The sequence below is a fragment of the Pecten maximus genome, chromosome 12 (assembly GCF_902652985.1).
Source record: "Pecten maximus chromosome 12, xPecMax1.1, whole genome shotgun sequence".
Lineage (NCBI taxonomy): Eukaryota > Metazoa > Mollusca > Bivalvia > Pectinida > Pectinidae > Pecten > Pecten maximus.
In genome coordinates this window covers 173,659-193,480 of record NC_047026.1, presented here as the reverse complement: position 1 = coordinate 193,480, position 19,822 = coordinate 173,659, and the positions used below count along the sequence as shown (strand labels likewise).

Sequence of the window (19,822 nt, the reverse complement as noted above, 5' to 3'; positions counted from 1 at the left end):
CTTTAAATTTTGAAATTAAAGTCTCTGACATGTCCTTTATTGAGATGGTTCTTAGAACAGTGTCAAATTATATATCATCTTTTGCATTAATAAATAAATGGAAAAAAAAATCAAATATATTTAAACCCTTCACTTTTATGCACCAAAGAAAACAATATGCAAGAAAGCCCGTCTGACAAATTTAAGCTAAAATATTGTCAATTATGTCGCATTAAGTAAATTTCTGTTGCTTTGGGTGTATAGAAAGATGTCATGCATTTTTCTTATCTTTTGAAATTAAATTAATTTCATCTTATTACAAAAAAGATTAAGATGGAAAATTATTTCACTTTGAAATTTCATGAATTAGTAAATTTTCAAAAATTTATAAGTTGCTTTATTATCAATTCCATATCAACATATTTCAACCCTTTGCTTACATGTGCCAAAGAAGACCATGTGGGAGAAACCTGTTCTGACAAAATTTTACTAAAATTATGTCAATTGTTATATCACATTAAATTAATTATGGTAACTAATTTAGGGTGTGGAACCATGTTGTATTTTTGTTTTATCTTTTAATCAGTTTCAACTTGTTACAAAATTAAAGAATTACCAACATTTTGTTATCACTCTTTTACAAAATAGTTTTTCTTCAAAATGTCATCTGCACACAGGTAGCAATTAGTAAATTTTGAAATATCTTTGCTTTAAATACCATTCCAACATATTTCAACCTTTTGCTTACATATACCAAAGAAAACAATGTGCAAGAAACCAATTCTGACAAATTTATACTAAGGTTTTTTGAACTATTATGTATTTCTTGTGTCGCACTAAGTTAAATTCAATGTTGGGGAACCATGTAGTTTTTTTTTTTTTATCTTTTGAATTTAAACTTAACTTATATAAAGGTATTATAGAAAATTATTAGACAAATTCAAACAATGACAAGGATTAAATGATAACCATTCTTCAAAATAGTCTTCTTCATAATGTCATCTCCATACAGGTGAAATACAGCAACACAGGGACTAGTGTACATGTAAATAGTTTATGTTTCTTTTTTAAGCCAACACCACCATATGCAAATATATATTTACATTAGGAAGGGTGTTCTAAATTGTTGGCAAAAGACCCAGTTAATTTCCCTCTATATTCTACTGAAGAAACAAATTCAAAATTTTGAAACTTTACATAAAATCTGGTTTTAATTTCATATTGTAGAACTATTCTCTCAATATCAAACTACTGTATTTTGATATTGGGATAACACAATTTTCTTTAATTTTCACATCTTTTACAAATTTAACTGTGACAAATAAGAATTAAAAAGTTTTAAACAGTTACTGTAATTGCAGGCCTTAGACCACAAGTAATTACCCTCTATGTTCTACTTAAAAAAATCTTCATTAAAATGTTTTTGAGACTTTGCATAAAATATGGTTTTCATTTCATTTTGTAGAACTATTCTTTCAATTTCAAGCCATTAAGATATTAAGAAACAAATTTTCCATAATTTTCACTTCTTCGGTACTATTGCCACTGTCAGATAGTTCATTAATTATTTATTATTGAGGGGCGGCGGTGGGCGAGTGGTTTAAGTGTCATGACACTTTATCACTAGCCCTCCACTTCTGGGTTGCGTGTTCGAAACCTACGTGGGGAAGTTAACTGCTACTGACCGTAGGCTGGTAGTGTTTCGCCTCGTACTCCGGCTTTCCTCCACCTCTAAACCTGGCACATCCTTAAATGAACTTGGCTGTTAATAGAACGTTAAACCAAATACACCATATTTATTAATATTATATTTATAGAAAAGTATAGAAAAGTTTGAACAGTTATCCTGCAGAGGAAAAGGGAAGCTATCAGACCAGTATCTTCTGTCATGGTTGTGTCTTTGGGCAAGACCACTTTACCCTTATTGCTCTGGATGGCATACAATGGGCCTCTTGTATGTTGTTCAGTCAGGTAGTCACCAACTACTACAAGGAGACCCAGCCTCAGACTTAGAGATGCTACTTATTTTTCAGAAACTGGGCAAACTGGTCTCCACTGCTACCTTATTAGAAGTTTAAATCATTTATTTAAAAAGAAAACACCATTTATTTTGCTTGGTAAGCTTCATTTTCATGAATTATTGCTCCATTTCCTGGATGGCATGTGGACAGACAGGCCTCCTGCATGTTGTTCAGAGGTAGTCACTAACTACTACAAGGAGACCCTGCCTCAAACTGACTCAGCTGGCTATTCACAGAGTGATAAACAAAGCTAACTAGAACTGTCGCCAGGATGGCTGACTAATACCCCCGCAATCTGCAGGTCAATGGTGAATTGGAACTCTTTATTAGAGGCTAACTAAGATAACCCAGTAATATAGTGACCAGTTGCCATAGCAACCATAATTCTGAGAAAAAGAAAATGGCATGCACATCTACACATGGTCTTCTATATTTGTGTGAAGTTTCATTGAAATCGGCCCTTCGGTTTAGGAGGAGTTGTCTGGACAAACTTCAAGTTATGGTTCTTATCGGAAAACCTGTTTATAGCGACCAGTTGCCATAGCAACCATAATTTATAGAAAAAGAAAGTGGCATGCACATCTACACATGGTCCTCTATATTTGTGTGAAGTTTCATTGAAATTGGCCCTTCGGTTTAGGAGGAGGTGTCTGGACAAACTTCAAGTTATGGTTCTTATCGGAAAACCTGTTATAGCGACCAGTTGCCATAGCAACTATAATTTTGAGAAAAAGAAAGTGGCATGCACATCTACACATGGTCCTCTATATTTGTGTGAACTTTCATTGAAATCGGCCCTTCGGTTTAGGAGGAGCTGTTGTGTCCGGACAAACTTAAAGTTATGGTTCTTATCAGAAAACCTGTTTATAGTGTCCAGTTGCCATAGCAACTATAATTTTGAGAAAAAGAAAGTGGCATGCACATCTACACATGATCATAAATATGTGTGTGAAGTTTCATTGGAATCAGCCCATCAGTTTAGGAGGAGTTGTCCGGACAAAACGTGTCTACAGACTGACGGACGGACGGACGGACGGACGGACAACCTGATTCCAGTATACCCCCCTAACTTCGTTGCGGGGGTATAACAAAGCAAATATATATAAGAGTAAGAGATAATTGCCACTTAATTTTCAGAAACTGGACAAACTGGTGTACACTGCTACCTGATAAAAGGTTAAAAAAAGTTATTTAAAAATAAAAACATGATTTATTATGCATGGTTAAGCTTCCTTTACATGAATTATTGTTCAAATTCACATAAAACAATTTAAAACTTGCTGATTACCTAATTTTTATCTGTGATAGAAAAAGGGAGATAACTCGCTCACCTGTGCTTGATATTAAATTACCTGGGTAATTATAATGTACTAGTCATATTAATGCTTTTCTAGATATTTCCCTAAAGTTCTATTCATGATCAATCAATTATCGATATGATGATGATCGATCATGAACTTATTAGTGATTCCCAACACTGCTGAAGAAGTTGCAAAATTTTTGAAAAGACAATCTCCCAATTTGCTCGACATGGACCACTGACAAAGACACTGATACCGACTTCGAACTATGGGAAAAGTCTCAAAATATCAATTTAATGAAATGGCTATGTCAAAGAAACAAACAATTTTCCTTCTCTCATTTGTATCATTATGTTCAACTGGGGAATTCATACAAAAATGGGATTTTCCTTGCGCAAGTGTGATTTATTAACAATTTTCTCCAAGATTAATATTGGGGCGAGTCAATTCCCATCAAATCTTGGATATTCCTAGCTATCTGGAACTAAGTTAATCCTATTTTTTTCGAGGATATTTGTCCAAATTTAGATATTGTCGGATTGTGATGAAATTTGGTATGTTAAGGTACATCATGGGACACTGGTTACTCTTGTAACCTCATGACCACTTTAACTTTTTTTTAAACAAAATGACTGCCACTCGCAACCCTGAGATGGACAGCTAGTGATAAAATGTTGGAACACTTTAACCACTCGGCCCCGCGGCCCAACCTTTAACACATCTTCTCATTGGTTGGAATTTAGATATTGAGTGATTTTGATGAAAACTGCTGAAACAGAGTTATCGCCCCTCACTACGCTTCATTCTTTCTGTGACATCCTTCAGGTGTCCCCCAACTAGTAATATTTGCATTGCGTCTATTTTGTGATCGGGTATTTCCACTTTGTATGGTATACCGGTAGTTTTGTCTCGTAATTACTTCGTACCTTCGTTGTCCAGTTACAATATCTGTGTCTTGATAAAGGTGCGGATTGCCTCGAAAATTTGACATTGTTCGTGTCCACACTGTTAGAATTACTTCTTTGCCCCATAAACATGTGTGTATAATTTTGGCCTACAACACCAACAAGTCAAGGATCAGGCGCAGTTGGCCAGAAGCCAAAAAAGGCAGGTGCCAGGTGGCTATCCAAAAATGCCCCAAAAATCAGGTGGCTACATGTCAATTAACAGAAATGCCCCAAAGGTCAGGTGGTTGGCCAAATAACTCACAATTAATAAAAAGACTGTGGTCACTTTCCACATAAATAATATATAAGGCCTGGGTACCATCAAACATATTGGCATTTATATACAATTATCAAGTAGGAAAGACCGTCTAACAGACCTCAATATCCTAAAATTAAATCAAAAGGTCACAGCCAATCAGAAACCATTGTGCCCTTCACTGGTCAATAAACTAGTGTTTGGAAATGGTTGGCATTTTCCTAGCTGATGAATTTATTAGATGGATACAATATATAATGTGATGGCTATTGAAAACAATACATTTTATTATCCTACTGTACTTAACAGACGATGTAATGATATATATGTCATGCTTGACAACCATTTCATCAATTAGCTATGTTTTGCATGAAAACATTTTGAATGAAATTTTTTTTTTATTAGAACCTGACTGTAACTGCCTTAGTCTTCATACAAGCCAACAGATTATTCAAGCTCTATTTTCAAGATCATGCTGGAACATGAACTTTGACTACAGAAGTCAATGATACTACATAATGTGACATTCTGTCTTTTTGTCATTTCATAATATTATAATCATCATACTGAATCACAAAGATGATATACTCGCACATTTATAGTTATAAGCTTTGGCCATAAAAGGTTCGTGCAAAATGTCACTAACTTATTTTTTGAGAATGTTGTTTATGAAGCTCTATTCTGCACTTTCCAATGTGACTATAAAATCTCCATGGAATTATATAATGGTTTTCTCAGCAAGACTTGGGTAAACTTGTGAAGTTTCAGAGGAAATATATTTTACTGTCTATTACAGGATCTCTATAGAAAATTTTTAACATACAGCAGTCTTTTTTATCCAACAAGCATTTTCAAACCCGCCTGTGTAACCACAACTAATATAACGACCTTGATTTTACACACACCCATATCATTGAATTTTTAAATTAACCTTCATTAAACAACTTTCATGGTGGTATTTTTTTATCCATTTCACGGCTGGACTTTCATCGAGTTGAATAAATGCTTGTCTATCAGTATTAAGTGTTTCTTTCGATGCAAACATCTAGGTGATCAAGGTTTCCGTGAAAAACGTGAATTTCCCTAGAATTCTTGCTGTCAACTTACATCCGGGGTAGTTCTCAAAACCATTACAAGGCATACAGTATATTGCATGTACATGGCAATTATTTACGGTATTTGATTTAACTTCCATATCTCTTGAAAGATTCATTGATATGTTAGTTCTCAATCTGGTTTTGTATTTCTGGCAAAGTCTCGTACTATTCATAAAACTATATAGATGTATCATCCTTGCTGGTAAAATCACCTTTAAATCAAAACGACAACTCAATGACAGGTTTCCCAACAGCCTACATCAAGTATAAAATTACACGCAACAGAATGATCATGAATTGATTATTATCGAATCGGTCATAAAAATCAATAAGTTGATTTACAACAAGCCTGGAAATGTGATGTTTAAAGACCTAAATGCCCCTGCTGCCATGCATGGGACTTTTGCATAAAGTTTGACCAAAATGCATGAAATAATGAAGCTGCTAAGTGAATGAATTGAATCAATCAATGATTTTCTATTGATAGCAAGTGTGATACCTTGACATTGGAAACTTGATGCTGCGGGACGGACATGGGCAACATCATATGCCCCAAATTTTATGATGGGGCATAAAAATAATAATAGTAGATGTTCAATTATACTATTGTAGGAGATGAGAGAGGTTGACATACTAGATGTTCAATTATACTATTGTAGGAGGTGAGAGTCTGACATACTAGATGTTCAATTATACTACTGTAGGAGATGAGAGTCTGACATACTAGATGTTCAATTATACTATTGTAGGAGATGAGAGTCTGACATACTAGATGTTCAATTATACTATTGTAGGAGGTGAGAGTCTGACATACTAGATGTTCAATTATACTATTGTAGGAGGTGAGAGTCTGACATACTAGATGTTCAATTATACTATTGTAGGAGGTGAGAGTCTGACATACTAGATGTTCAATTATACTATATATATATATTGTAGGAGGTGAGAGAGGTTGACATACTAGATGTTCAATTATGCTATTGTAGGAGAAGAGAGTCTGACATACTAGATGTTCAATTATACTATTGTAGGAGGTGAGAGAGGCTGACATACTAGATGTTCAATTAAACTATTGTAGGAGAAGAGAGTCTGACATACTAGATGTTCAATTATACTATTGTAGGAGGTGAGAGAGGTTGACATACTAGATGTTCAATTATACTATTGTAGGAGATGAGAGAGGCCGACATACTAGATGTTCAATTATACTATTGTAGGAGGTGAGAGAGGCCGACATACTAGATGTTCAATTATACTACTGTAGGAGATGAGAGTCTGACATACTAGATGTTCAATTATACTATTGTAGGAGATGAGAGGCCGACATACTAGATGTTCAATTATACTATTGTAGGAGGTGAGAGTCTGACATACTAGATGTTCAATTATACTATTGTAGGAGGTGAGAGTCTGACATACTAGATGTTCAATTATACTATTGTAGGAGGTGAGAGGCTGACATACTATATGTTCAATTATACTATTGTAGGAGGTGAGAGTCTGACATACTAGATGTTCAATTATACTATTGTAGGAGGTGAGAGAGGCCGACATACTAGATGTTCAATTATACTACTGTAGGAGATGAGAGTCTGACATACTAGATGTTCAATTATACTATTGTAGGAGGTGAGAGAGGTTGACATACTAGATGTTCAATTATACTATTGTAGGAGGTGAGAGAGGCTGACATACTAGATGTTCAATTATACTATTGTAGGAGGTGAGAGAGGCCGACATACTAGATGTTCAATTATACTATTGTAGGAGGTGAGAGAGGCTGACATACTAGATGTTCAATTATACTATTGTAGGAGGTGAGAGGCTGACATACTATATGTTCAATTATACTATTGTAGGAGAAGAGAGTCTGACATACTAGATGTTCAATTATACTATTGTAGGAGGTGAGAGAGGTTGACATACTAGATGTTCAATTATACTATTGTAGGAGGTGAGAGTCTGACATACTAGATGTTCAATTATACTATTGTAGGAGGTGAGAGGCTGACATACTACATAGTGCTAGTTTCAGGAAGTATTGTGGCACAGTGGTAACATACTTACCGTTCACCTTTAAATGTGGATCAAATGTGAAGTTGGGAGTCACCTGCCCAATCACAGGGGTTTATCTCCATAACCCAGGTTTCTTCCACCTATGATCCCTTGCACACTTCCATTCAAGTGGATTAATGTAAGTTAATATAACTTGTTTTGCAATTGTTGTGAAATAAATTTTAAATTATTTTCCTTCACTAGACTGATCCTTGCCAAAATTAGGAAATAAACCTCTTATTAATCACCATTTCATGTACTTACTAAAAACAGTCGAGTATCTTTCCAAGTCTTGCTACATAGTATTCTCAACTAATGTGCGTTGATTACAAGGTGTCCTGATCTGAACTAGATATCAATGTTATCAGCTGACTAGGTGATTAAGATATTTGGATAGGATTGCATGCATATTATACCCTGTACAACAGCCAACCTTTCAACAGATAACCTATAGCTACCAAGTCAAAATTTACATGTATCCTGGTACACCTTGTAGCTGATTCATTTGGGTGACTTTGTTAGGAATTAGGCATTGAGTGTAAATACAATCTGAAAGTGTAACGAGATAAGTCTATATACCGTATGTTAGTATGTATGTTGTGGAGACATACATGTAAACATGTGTTCTGCACATGTACATGTTGTCATGTACCACTTACAATATATCTTTAAATGACCGTTCTTTTAATATATGACTAAACTTCATTAAAAAAACACATTTGATGTTTAATAGATATCTTTAAATTTTCAAAATACATATTAGACTCAAGATTATATTTTTGACATAGTCATTAAAAAGTAATAAAATGTCAAAAACAATTCATAAGGAATTCACGTATTTACATGAACTCTGGCAATATGGTCTTTAGAGAAAACTTGATGAGCATATAGGTTGCATGATCACATGGAATACAAGAAAATAACAAAATGTTTTCACAGCTAATTATCTAAATCACACACTTAAGAAAAAAAATGTTGAAAATCTTTTTTTAAATCTGTGTATTCCCTATTCTCTTCATAAAGCGTGTTTAAATTCCCCATCTCATTCAATGAATGATCATGTAACAGGAGAGGAGAAAATGTAGCGGCCAGACCGGGGTTCGAACCCGGGACCTCCGAACACTAGCCGGATGCTCTACCAATTGAGCTACCTGGTCACCGATGATCGACCCAGTCCAGTCCCGCTACACACCTCCCTCCTTTTTTTCAAGTCTTCGCCCTCGAAGACACACGAGACCCTTATACCACCACCGTGGGTATTTTAGTTGGGCGCCAATTTTGTAACAGGAGAGGAGAAAATGTAGCGGCCAGACCAGGGGTTCGAACCCGGGACCTCCGAACACTAGCCGGATGCTCTACCAATTGAGCTACCTGGTCACCGATGATCGACCCAGTCCAGTCCCGCTACAATCACATAGCAATTCATACGATCTTAGTCGGTAAGTGTTTGAAAGACTGCACCACTTCTGCTTCACTGGTATCCAAGCGTATCATTAACTAATGATACAGACCGATTGATAAACTTTTATTTATCGTAACATAACATGGAAAACTAACAAGCTCTTTTAAACTGAAGCAAAAAGATTGCCAAACACAATGAATTCGTGGAAAAATAAGATTGAATGTATAAGACAAATTTCCAATTACACAATAGACCTAAAGCGGCAAATGAATGAGTTAGTTTCCGAGTCTTTGCTGGTGAAGGAAAGAAAAACGGCTCAAAGTGAGCCGATTTCTGACCTGTTACTACCCTAATAAGTTAACAAAAGATTGATAATGACAACCTTCCAGACCAGGTAGATGATTCGATAATTTGTTTGTCATATGGTGGAATGGGTGGTCTGTTTAGATAAACAAAAGATCCAACGCCTGACATGCGGCAAGCTGTTCACGGCTCGGCAAGCTGTTCACTTAACACCAGTTAAGTTTGACCACTGGTGACTGGTCACAATCATGGGGTTAATCAACAATAATTAATGGTCTTTGGGACTGTGAAAAGTAGTTGTAATACAAAATAGAGGGGTGGTTGTATTACTGAAGCGACCAATACAAAGACATATATAGATAAAATAATGGGACTGAAAAAACAAACCCTGCAATAGCGGGGTGCATATATATGGTCATAGTTATGAGATGGTCATTAAGTGAGGTTTCACTGTATACAGTATATAATTATGAGATGCAATTTGATTTTATGAACCTAAGAAGTTGTATAAAACTTTCAACAATCATTATGCATTTACATGTAAATTTTGAATGTAAAAGCAGATAGTTTAACTACCATGACAGTGCCATTATCATGATGGTGACATAATATGTATTCATTAGAAATTGAAATAAGTATAAGTCAGAACAAACCTTTCATCTACTGTACATGTCAAGCTGGCTGATCGTACACCATATTGTGATACCGGCTGTGTGTAAATATGTGTACACCATATTGTGATACCGGCTGATCGTACACCATATTGTGATACCGGCTGATCGTACACCATATTGTGATACCGGCTGTGTGTAAATATGTGTACACCATATTGTGATACCGGCTGTGTGTAAATATGTGTACACCATATTGTGATACCGGCTGTGTGTAAATATGTGTACACCATATTGTGATACCGGCTGTGTGTAAATATGTGTACACCATATTGTGATACCGGCTGTGTGTAAATATGTGTACACCATATTGTGATACCGGCTGTGTGTAAATATGCATGGCTGATCATCATATATCGTACACCATATTGTGATACCGGCTGTGTGTAAATATATCGTACACCATATTGTGATACCGGCTGTGTGTAAATATGTGTACACCATATTGTGATACCGGCTGTGTGTAAATATGCATGGCTGATCATCATATATCGTACACCATATTAAGTGATACCGGCTGATCGTACACCATATTGTGATACCGGCTGTGTGTAAATGTGTACACCTTATTGTGATACCGGCTGTGTGTAAATATGTGTACACCATATTGTGATACTGGCTGTGTGTAAATATGTGTACACCATATTGTGATACCGGCTGTGTGTAAATATGTGTACACCATATTGTGATACCGGCTGTGTGTAAATATGTGTACACCATATTGTGATACCGGCTGTGTGTAAATATGTGTACACCATATTGTGATACCGGCTGTGTGTAAATATGTGTACACCATATTGTGATACCGGCTGTGTGTAAATATGCATGGCTGATCATCATATATCGTACACCATATTGTGATACCGGCTGTGTGTAAATATATCGTACACCATATTGTGATACCGGCTGTGTGTAAATATGTGTACACCATATTGTGATACCGGCTGTGTGTAAATATGTGTACACCATATTGTGATACCGGCTGTGTGTAAATATATCGTACACCATATTGTGATACCGGCTGTGTGTAAATATATCGTACACCATATTGTGATACCGGCTGTGTGTAAATATATCGTACACCATATTGTGATACCGGCTGTGTGTAAATGTACACTATTACTTGGGAATACAGCTACATGATATATAATAACACAAGGTGTTGACCAGTGGCTATATCGGTCAATACATGTACAGGACACAGACAAAATCAATGTTGGTCAATAGATAAATACTATATAGTAATATTGGAGATGAATATGTAGAACAGCATATATGTTCAATAGATGATTCAGCAACATCAAGCCTTCACTGCTGTGGACTTTGTGCCTCAAATGTAAGGTACTTTAGTTCAATTGTCAGTCCAACTCACATGCATGCCATCCACTATTCCTACCGGAGCTGATCTCCCTTGTACTCTTTATGTATTACAAATGGCCATGGGATTCACAAAACTTTATATGATGTGTCAGACTGACCAATCTAACAAGTGTTAAACTAATAAACAGTTTAATTGTGATAAACCAAAATATAACATAGCTCGGACAGCTCACATACCTTTTAATATACATATAAATATTGTCTGCTATTTTGAAATTAGACTGGAAACACTGGCATTGACCAATACGAAACTTCAGTCTAGCTTGATCTATAGACAGTATAGTTGTTATAACAAACAAATAATCTGGCTGATCTCAGTAGCAGGAACATAGCCATGTTGATGAAAAACCACCAACTAGTGTAATATGCTGTTTGCAACTAAAAATAGCCAAAATCATTTTAAACTTATCTTTTCAAAATTTAAAACCAAATTCAGTCCTGTAACATCATAAAAATGCTAAATCAAGAGGCCTAGAGGACTCAGCTATTATGACCTCATCTGAGGTTACATGGCCAGCACTCTAACTGACCGAGATATTATGGCCCCACCTGAGGTTACATGGCCAGCTCTCTAACTGACTGAGATATTATGGCCCCACCTGAGGTTACATGGCCAGCTCTCTAACCGACTGAGATATTATGGCCCCACCTGAGGTTACATGGCCAGCACTCTAACTGACTGAGATATTATGGCCCCACCTGAGGTTACATAGCCAGCACTCTAACTGACTGAGATATTATGGCCCCACCTGAGGTTACATGGCCAGCTCTCTAACTGACTGAGATATTATGGCCCCACCTGAGGTTACATAGCCAGCACTCTAACTGACTGAGATATTATGGCCCCACCTGAGGTTACATGGCCAGCTCTCTAACTGACTGAGATATTATGGCCCCATCTGAGGTTACATGGCCAGCTCTCTAACCGACTGAGATATTATGGCCCCACCTGAGGTTACATGGCCAGCTCTCTAACCGACTGAGATATTATGGCCCCACCTGAGGTTACATGGCCAGCACTCGAACTGACTGAGATATTATGGCCCCACCTGAGGTTACATGGCCAGCACTCTAACCAACTCAGATATTATGGCCCCACCTGAGGTTACATGGCCAGCTCTCGAACTGACTGAGATATTATGGCCCCACCTGAGGTTACATAGCCAGCTCTCTAACCGACTGAGATATTATGGCCCCACCTGAGGTTACATAGCCAGCTCTCTAACCGACTGAGATATTATGGCCCCACCTGAGGTTACATGGCCAGCTCTCTAACTGACTGAGATATTATGGCCCCACCTGAGGTTACATAGCCAGCTCTCTAACTGACTGAGATATTATGGCCCCCACCTGAGGTTACATGGCCAGCACTCTAACCAACTCAGATATTATGGCCCCACCTGAGGTTACATGGCCAGCACTCTAACTGACTGAGATATTATGGCCCCACCTGAGGTTACATAGCCAGCAGTCTAACTGACTGAGATATTATGGCCCCACCTGAGGTTACATGGCCAGCTCTCTAACCGACTGAGATATTATGGCCCCACCTGAGGTTACATGGCCAGCTCTCTAACTGACTGAGATATTATGGCCCCACCTGAGATTACATGGCCAGCTCTCTGACTGAGATATTATGGCCCCACCTGAGGTTACATGGCCAGCTCTCTGACTGAGATATTATGGCCCCACCTAAGGTTACATGGCCAGCTCTCTAACCGACTGAGATATTATGGCCCCACCTGAGGTTACATGGCCAGCTCTCTAACCAACTGAGATATTATGGCCCCACCTGAGGTTACATGGCCAGCTCTCTGACTGAGATATTATGGCCCCACCTGAGGTTACATGGCCAGCTCTCTAACTGACTGAGATATTATGGCCCCACCTGAGGTTACATGGCCAGCACTCTAACTGACTGAGATATTATGGCCCCACCTGAGGTTACATGGCCAGCTCTCTAACTGACTGAGATATTATGGCCCCACCTGAGGTTACATAGCCAGCACTCGAACTGACTGAGATATTATGGCCCCACCTGAGGTTACATAGCCAGCACTCTAACTGACTGAGATATTATGGCCCCACCTGAGGTTACATAGCCAGCACTCTAACTGACTGAGATATTATGGCCCCACCTGAGGTTACATAGCCAGCACTCTAACCGACTGAGATATTATGGCCCCACCTGAGGTTACATGGCCAGCTCTCTAACCGACTGAGATATTATGGCCCCACCTGAGGTTACATGGCCAGCTCTCTGACTGAGATATTATGGCCCCACCTGAGGTTACATAGCCAGCACTCGAACTGACTGAGATATTATGGCCCCACCTGAGGTTACATGGCCAGCACTCTAACTGACTGAGATATTATGGCCCCACCTGAGGTTACATAGCCAGCACTCGAACTGACTGAGATATTATGGCCCCACCTGAGGTTACATAGCCAGCACTCTAACTGACTGAGATATTATGGCCCCACCTGAGGTTACATGGCCAGCTCTCTGACTGAGATACTATGGCCCCACCTGAGGTTACATGGCCAGCACTCGAACCAACTGAGATATTATGGCCCCACCTGAGGTTACATAGCCAGCACTCTAACTGACTGAGATATTATGGCCAAACCTGAGGTTACATGGCCAGCTCTCTGACTGAGATATTATGGCCCCACCTGAGGTTACATGGCCAGCTCTCTAATCGACTGAGATATTATGGCCCCACCTGAGGTTACATAGCCAGCTCTCTAACTGACTGAGATATTATGGCCCCACCTGAGGTTACATGGCCAGCTCTCTGACTGAGATATTATGGCCCCACCTGAGGTTACATGGCCAGCTCTCTAATCGACTGAGATATTATGGCCCCACCTGAGGTTACATGGCCAGCACTCTAACTGACCGAGATATTATGGCCCCACCTGAGGTTACATGGCCAGCGCTCGAACTGACTGAGATATTATGGCCCCACCTGAGGTTACATGGCCAGCACTCTAACTGACTGAGATATTATGGCCCCACCTGAGGTTACATGGCCAGCACTCGAACTGACTGAGATATTATGGCCTCACCTGAGGTAACATAGCCAGCTCTCTAACTGACTGAGATATTATGGCCCCACCTGAGGTTACATAGCCAGCACTCGAACTGACTGAGATATTATGGCCCCACCTGAGGTTACATGGCCAGCTCTCTGACTGAGATATTATGGCCCCACCTGAGGTTACATAGCCAGCACTCTAACCGACTGAGATATTATGGCCCCACCTGAGGTTACATAGCCAGCACTCGAACTGACTCAGATATTATGGCCCCACCTGAGGTTACATGGCCAGCTCTCTAACTGACTGAGATATTATGGCCCAACCTGAGGTTACATAGCCAGCACTCTAACCGACTGAGATATTATGGCCCCACCTGAGGTTACATGGCCAGCTCTCTGACCGAGATATTATGGCCCCACCTGAGGTTACATGGCCAGCTCTCTAACTGACTGAGATATTATGGCCCAACCTGAGGTTACATAGCCAGCACTCTAACCGACTGAGATATTATGGCCCCACCTGAGGTTACATGGCCAGCTCTCTGACTGAGATATTATGGCCCCACCTGAGGTTACATAGCCAGCACTCGAACTGACTCAGATATTATGGCCCCACCTGAGGTTACATGGCCAGCTCTCTAACTGACTGAGATATTATGGCCCAACCTGAGGTTACATAGCTAGCCAGCACTCTAACCGACTGAGATATTATGGCCCCACCCGAGGCGAATCTCACAATATTCGTCCTGACGTATATTTTTAGGCGATTTTTCATGAAAAATGGTCTTGTCCCGTAAAACTGGATTGTTCCGTCAATTTTAGATTCAAGGAGCAGTATTAGTATCAGTGGAGAAAAAATAGACCCTGTCGGACATTTCTAGACTGTCGGGGGAAATCTCGTCATATTCCATGAGAACTTGTCGCTGTTAGAAACTTTTAGATGGTCATGAAATAAATAGTGTAAAATTCATGATTTCTAGGTATCTCTGTAGAATTAGATGGTCGTCATGTTAAATTGGACATGATTCACAGAACTAGCTTTGACCGTCGAAAAATAGCCATAAAAATTCATAATTAGATATGTTGCTGAAAAAATGGACTGAGTTGGATTGAATTAGTTCTTTTTTGGTAAAATTGGTGGAAATTTCAGAATTAATAGAAAATATGAAACAAGAGGCCCAATGGGCCTGTATCGCTCACTTGGCTCTACAGCAAATTTGCAGTTGATTGAGGACATTCCTACAGATACTATGCTGATAACAAATTTATTCAAATATCAGAGTAAGCTAGGTTTATTCATGTCGATAATTTTCTAGTCCTTCATTCCAGCATACTATTGGCCTAATATTGGGTCTTGGTGACTCTTGGCTATCGCAAGATTTAAAAATATTTCACCCCTGTGTCATTCATTTGAACAAACTTGGTAGCCCTACACCCCAGCATGCTACAGACAGGCCCAATATAAAGTCCCTGGGCCTCTTGGTTATTGAGAAGAAGTCGTTTGAAGATTATAGCCTTTTTGACCCATGTGACCTTGAATGAAGGTCAAGGTCATTTATTTGAACAAACATGGTACCCCTTCACCCCAGCATGCTACAGGACCAATATCAAGTCCCTGGGCCTCTTGGTAATTGAGAAGAAGTCGTTTGAAGATTATAGCCTATTTGACCCATGTGACCTTGAATGAAGGTCAAGGTCATTTATTTGAACAAACTTGGTACCCCTTCACCCCAGCATGCTACAGGCCCAATATCAAGTCCCTGGGCCTCTTGGTTATTGAGAAGAAGTCGTTTGAAGATTATAGCCTTTTTGACCCATGTGACCTTGAATGAAGGTCAAGGTCATTTATTTGAACAAACTTGGTAGCCCTTCACCCCAGCATGCTACAGGCCCAATATCAAGTCCCTGGGCCTCTTGGTAATTGAGAAGAAGTCGTTTGAAGATTATAGCCTATTTGACCCATGTGACCTTGAATGAAGGTCAAGGTCATTTATTTGAACAAACTTGGTACCCCTTCACCCCAGCATGCTACAGGCCCAATATCAAGTCCCTGGGCCTCTTGGTTATTGAGAAGAATTTGTTTAAATGAAAAAGTTGACGCCGGACGCCACACCACGACATAAGCTCACTTGCCCTTCGGACAGGTGAGCTAAAAACTAGGACATTCGTGTCTCCCAGTGTATCTTTATGAAACTATTATTAATTCCTAATATAATTATACTGGAATATTATAAAATCTTTTCAAACAGACATTATTTTTACATTTTTCTTTTGTTGCGGATTTTATATAAGAGTATGGCGACATCATCAATTAAATCCCTGTGAAAAAAAACATGTAGAACATGAGAACATGATTTTGTGGCTAATTTTGACTTTCCTGAGAGCAAATCCATGCATAACTGTTAACAAAATTTGTTCAAAATACAAATTTTGTATCCTATGCAAATTATACCATATACTTGTGACTAACCATTGCGACACGTACCGACATTTACAATATTTTAACGAGAATATGACATGTTACAAGAAGTATACAATGCAACAATAAAAACCTTTCAGTATTTTGGTTTCCGAGGATAAAGATTTGAATTTGCTGTCGTACTTGTACTCAATGAATATTTGTAATATGTGTACAATTTGCATCCATGTATGTAAATACATTGTAATCCGGGTATGCATATTATCTAATAGACGACTTCCACTATGATCATTGAATCATTCTTTTTTTAAGAATGCTGATGTGGCACAGCGCCTAGCGGTATAAGCGGTATAAGCGGTATATTTCTGACTCTGCGATTGGGTGCCGTAGATTGTGAGTTTTAGGCCTGGTTAGGGCAGGAGTCATAAAGTTGACTTCCTTCGTCAATTGTGTCACTATGTTAAATATATATACACAAACGTTCATTCCAGAAAAAAATGCACGCCCCCCCCCCCCCCCCCCCCCCCCCCCCCCCCCATACCAACACCCTCACCCCATTCCCAATGCCAACAGAAAATGCTGGATCCGCATGTGACAATCAAGCTCGGGATTTAACGGGGCACATATGTGTACGGCCAGCTCAATACAGCAAGTCGTTACATAACACACAACACATCTGGGGATTAACGGTAAATAACGGTAAAAACCCTTGTCGCGACTCGAAACACTTTGACAATCCATACATTAATTTACACCAAGGACGACAGAAATGTCCTTTCGTTTATTAGTTCTTGGTTTTACAAAGTAAGCCAAGCCCTTACATATTTGGCGCGATGTTTGTTTACTATCTAACGTTACTGTTCATAATCATAATTCAGTAAGACCAACTACTGTACATACGATACATGTTTCGAGTATGGGGAATATTATGAAAACGACACAATAACATCAAACTCTGTTGACTGTTGACAGAGAAAAAAAACACACGAATTCAACGATTAACGGTAACGCAACGAATAAACACGTGACGGACTTACCCTTCCTTCGTCGTCCCGTGTACTACAAACACAATGGTTTTGGCGGAATATTGTGTTTTCCCTCGCTTCGCTAGTGACTGTGTGAGCAAGTCCAATAATGTTATCGACTATGTCAGCCTGGTATAACGGTACAATAATATGGTAAAAGCTCGTCTCATATTTCATTCGTCTCCAGTATATTAAACCTACCAGTTTCTATGCTCAAATTAAACGACGATAATCTTTTTTTGGAATGGTTTGATATTTCTCAATAGAATATCATGGATTCTACCATATGATTTATTTTATGCTATCCGTTCACATCCTGCCTCTGATGCAATAGTACCTACTATAGTCATTAGGGAGCGGTCCAGTGGGGTAGATTGAGTTGGGATTTATATAAACTTTACACTAGTACCAACAGTGGAGTTGGGATTTATATAAATTTTACACTAGTACCAACAGTGGAGTTGGGATTTATATAAACTTTACACTAGTACCAACAGTGGATTGGGATTTATATATAAACTTTACACTAGTACCAATAGTGGGGTTGGGATTTATATATTAACTTTACACTAGTACCAACAGTGGGGTTGGGATTTATATAAACTTTACACTAGTACCAATAGTGGATTGTGATTTATATATAAACTTTACACTAGTACCGACAGTGGATTGGGATTTATATATAAACTTTACACTAGTACCTACAGTGGATTGTGATTTATATAAACTTTACACTAGTACCAACAGTGGATTGGGATTTATATATAAACTTTACACTAGTACCAACAGTGGATTGGGATTTATACATAAACTTTACACTAGTACCAACAGTGGATTGTGATTTATATATAAACTTTACACTAGTACCAACAGTGGATTGTGATTTATATAAACTTTACACTAGTACCAACAGTGGATTGTGATTTATATATAAACTTTACACTAGTACCAACAGTGGATTGGGATTTATATATAAACTTTACACTAGTACCAACAGTGGATTGTGATTTATATACAAACTTTACACTAGTACCAACAGTGGATTGTGATTTATATATAAATTTTACACTAGTACCAACAGTGGATTGTGATTTATATACAAACTTTACACTAGTACCGACAGTGGATTGTGATTTATATATAAACTTTACACTAGTACCAACAGTGGATTGGGATTTATATATAAACTGTACACTAGTACCGACAGTGGATTGTGATTTATATATAAACTTTACACTAGTACCAACAGTGGATTGGGATTTATATATAAACTGTACACTAGTACCGACAGTGGATTGTGATTTATATATAAACTTTACACTAGTACCAACAGTGGATTGGGATTTATATATCAACTTTACACTAGTACCGACAGTGGATTGGGATTTATATATAAACTTTACACTAGTACCAACAGTGGGGTTGGGATTTATATATAAACTTTACACTAGTACCAACAGTGGATTGGGATTTATATATAAACTGTACACTAGTACCAACAGTGGATTGGGATTTATATATAAATTTTACACTAGTACCAACAGTGGGGTTGGGATTTATATATAAACTTTACACTAGTACCAACAGTGGATTGGGATTTATATATAAACTGTACACTAGTACCAACAGTGGGGTTGGGGTTTATATATAAACTTTACACTAGTACCAACAGTGGATTGGGATTTATATATCAACTTTACACTAGTACCGACAGTGGATTGGGATTTATATATAAACTTTACACTAGTACCAACAGTGGGGTTGGGATTTATATATAAACTTTACACTAGTACCAACAGTGGATTGGGATTTATATATAAACTGTACACTAGTACCAACAGTGGATTGGGATTTATATATAAATTTTACACTAGTACCAACAGTGGGGTTGGGATTTATATATAAACTTTACACTAGTACCA

At 38.3% G+C, this 19,822-nt stretch overlaps 1 protein-coding gene across 1 annotated transcript in view; it reads right to left on the bottom strand.

The window, feature by feature from the left end:
* The window catches only part of LOC117339838 (equilibrative nucleoside transporter 1-like), a 62,783-nt gene extending 44,787 nt beyond the window's left edge, over positions 1-17,996 (bottom strand). Inside the window, exon 1 of the mRNA XM_033901544.1 lies at positions 17,913-17,996. The gene's annotated coding sequence lies outside the window, so the exon portion shown is untranslated. The remainder of the gene's footprint in view (positions 1-17,912) is intronic.
* Between the last annotated feature and the right edge of the window lie 1,826 nt (positions 17,997-19,822).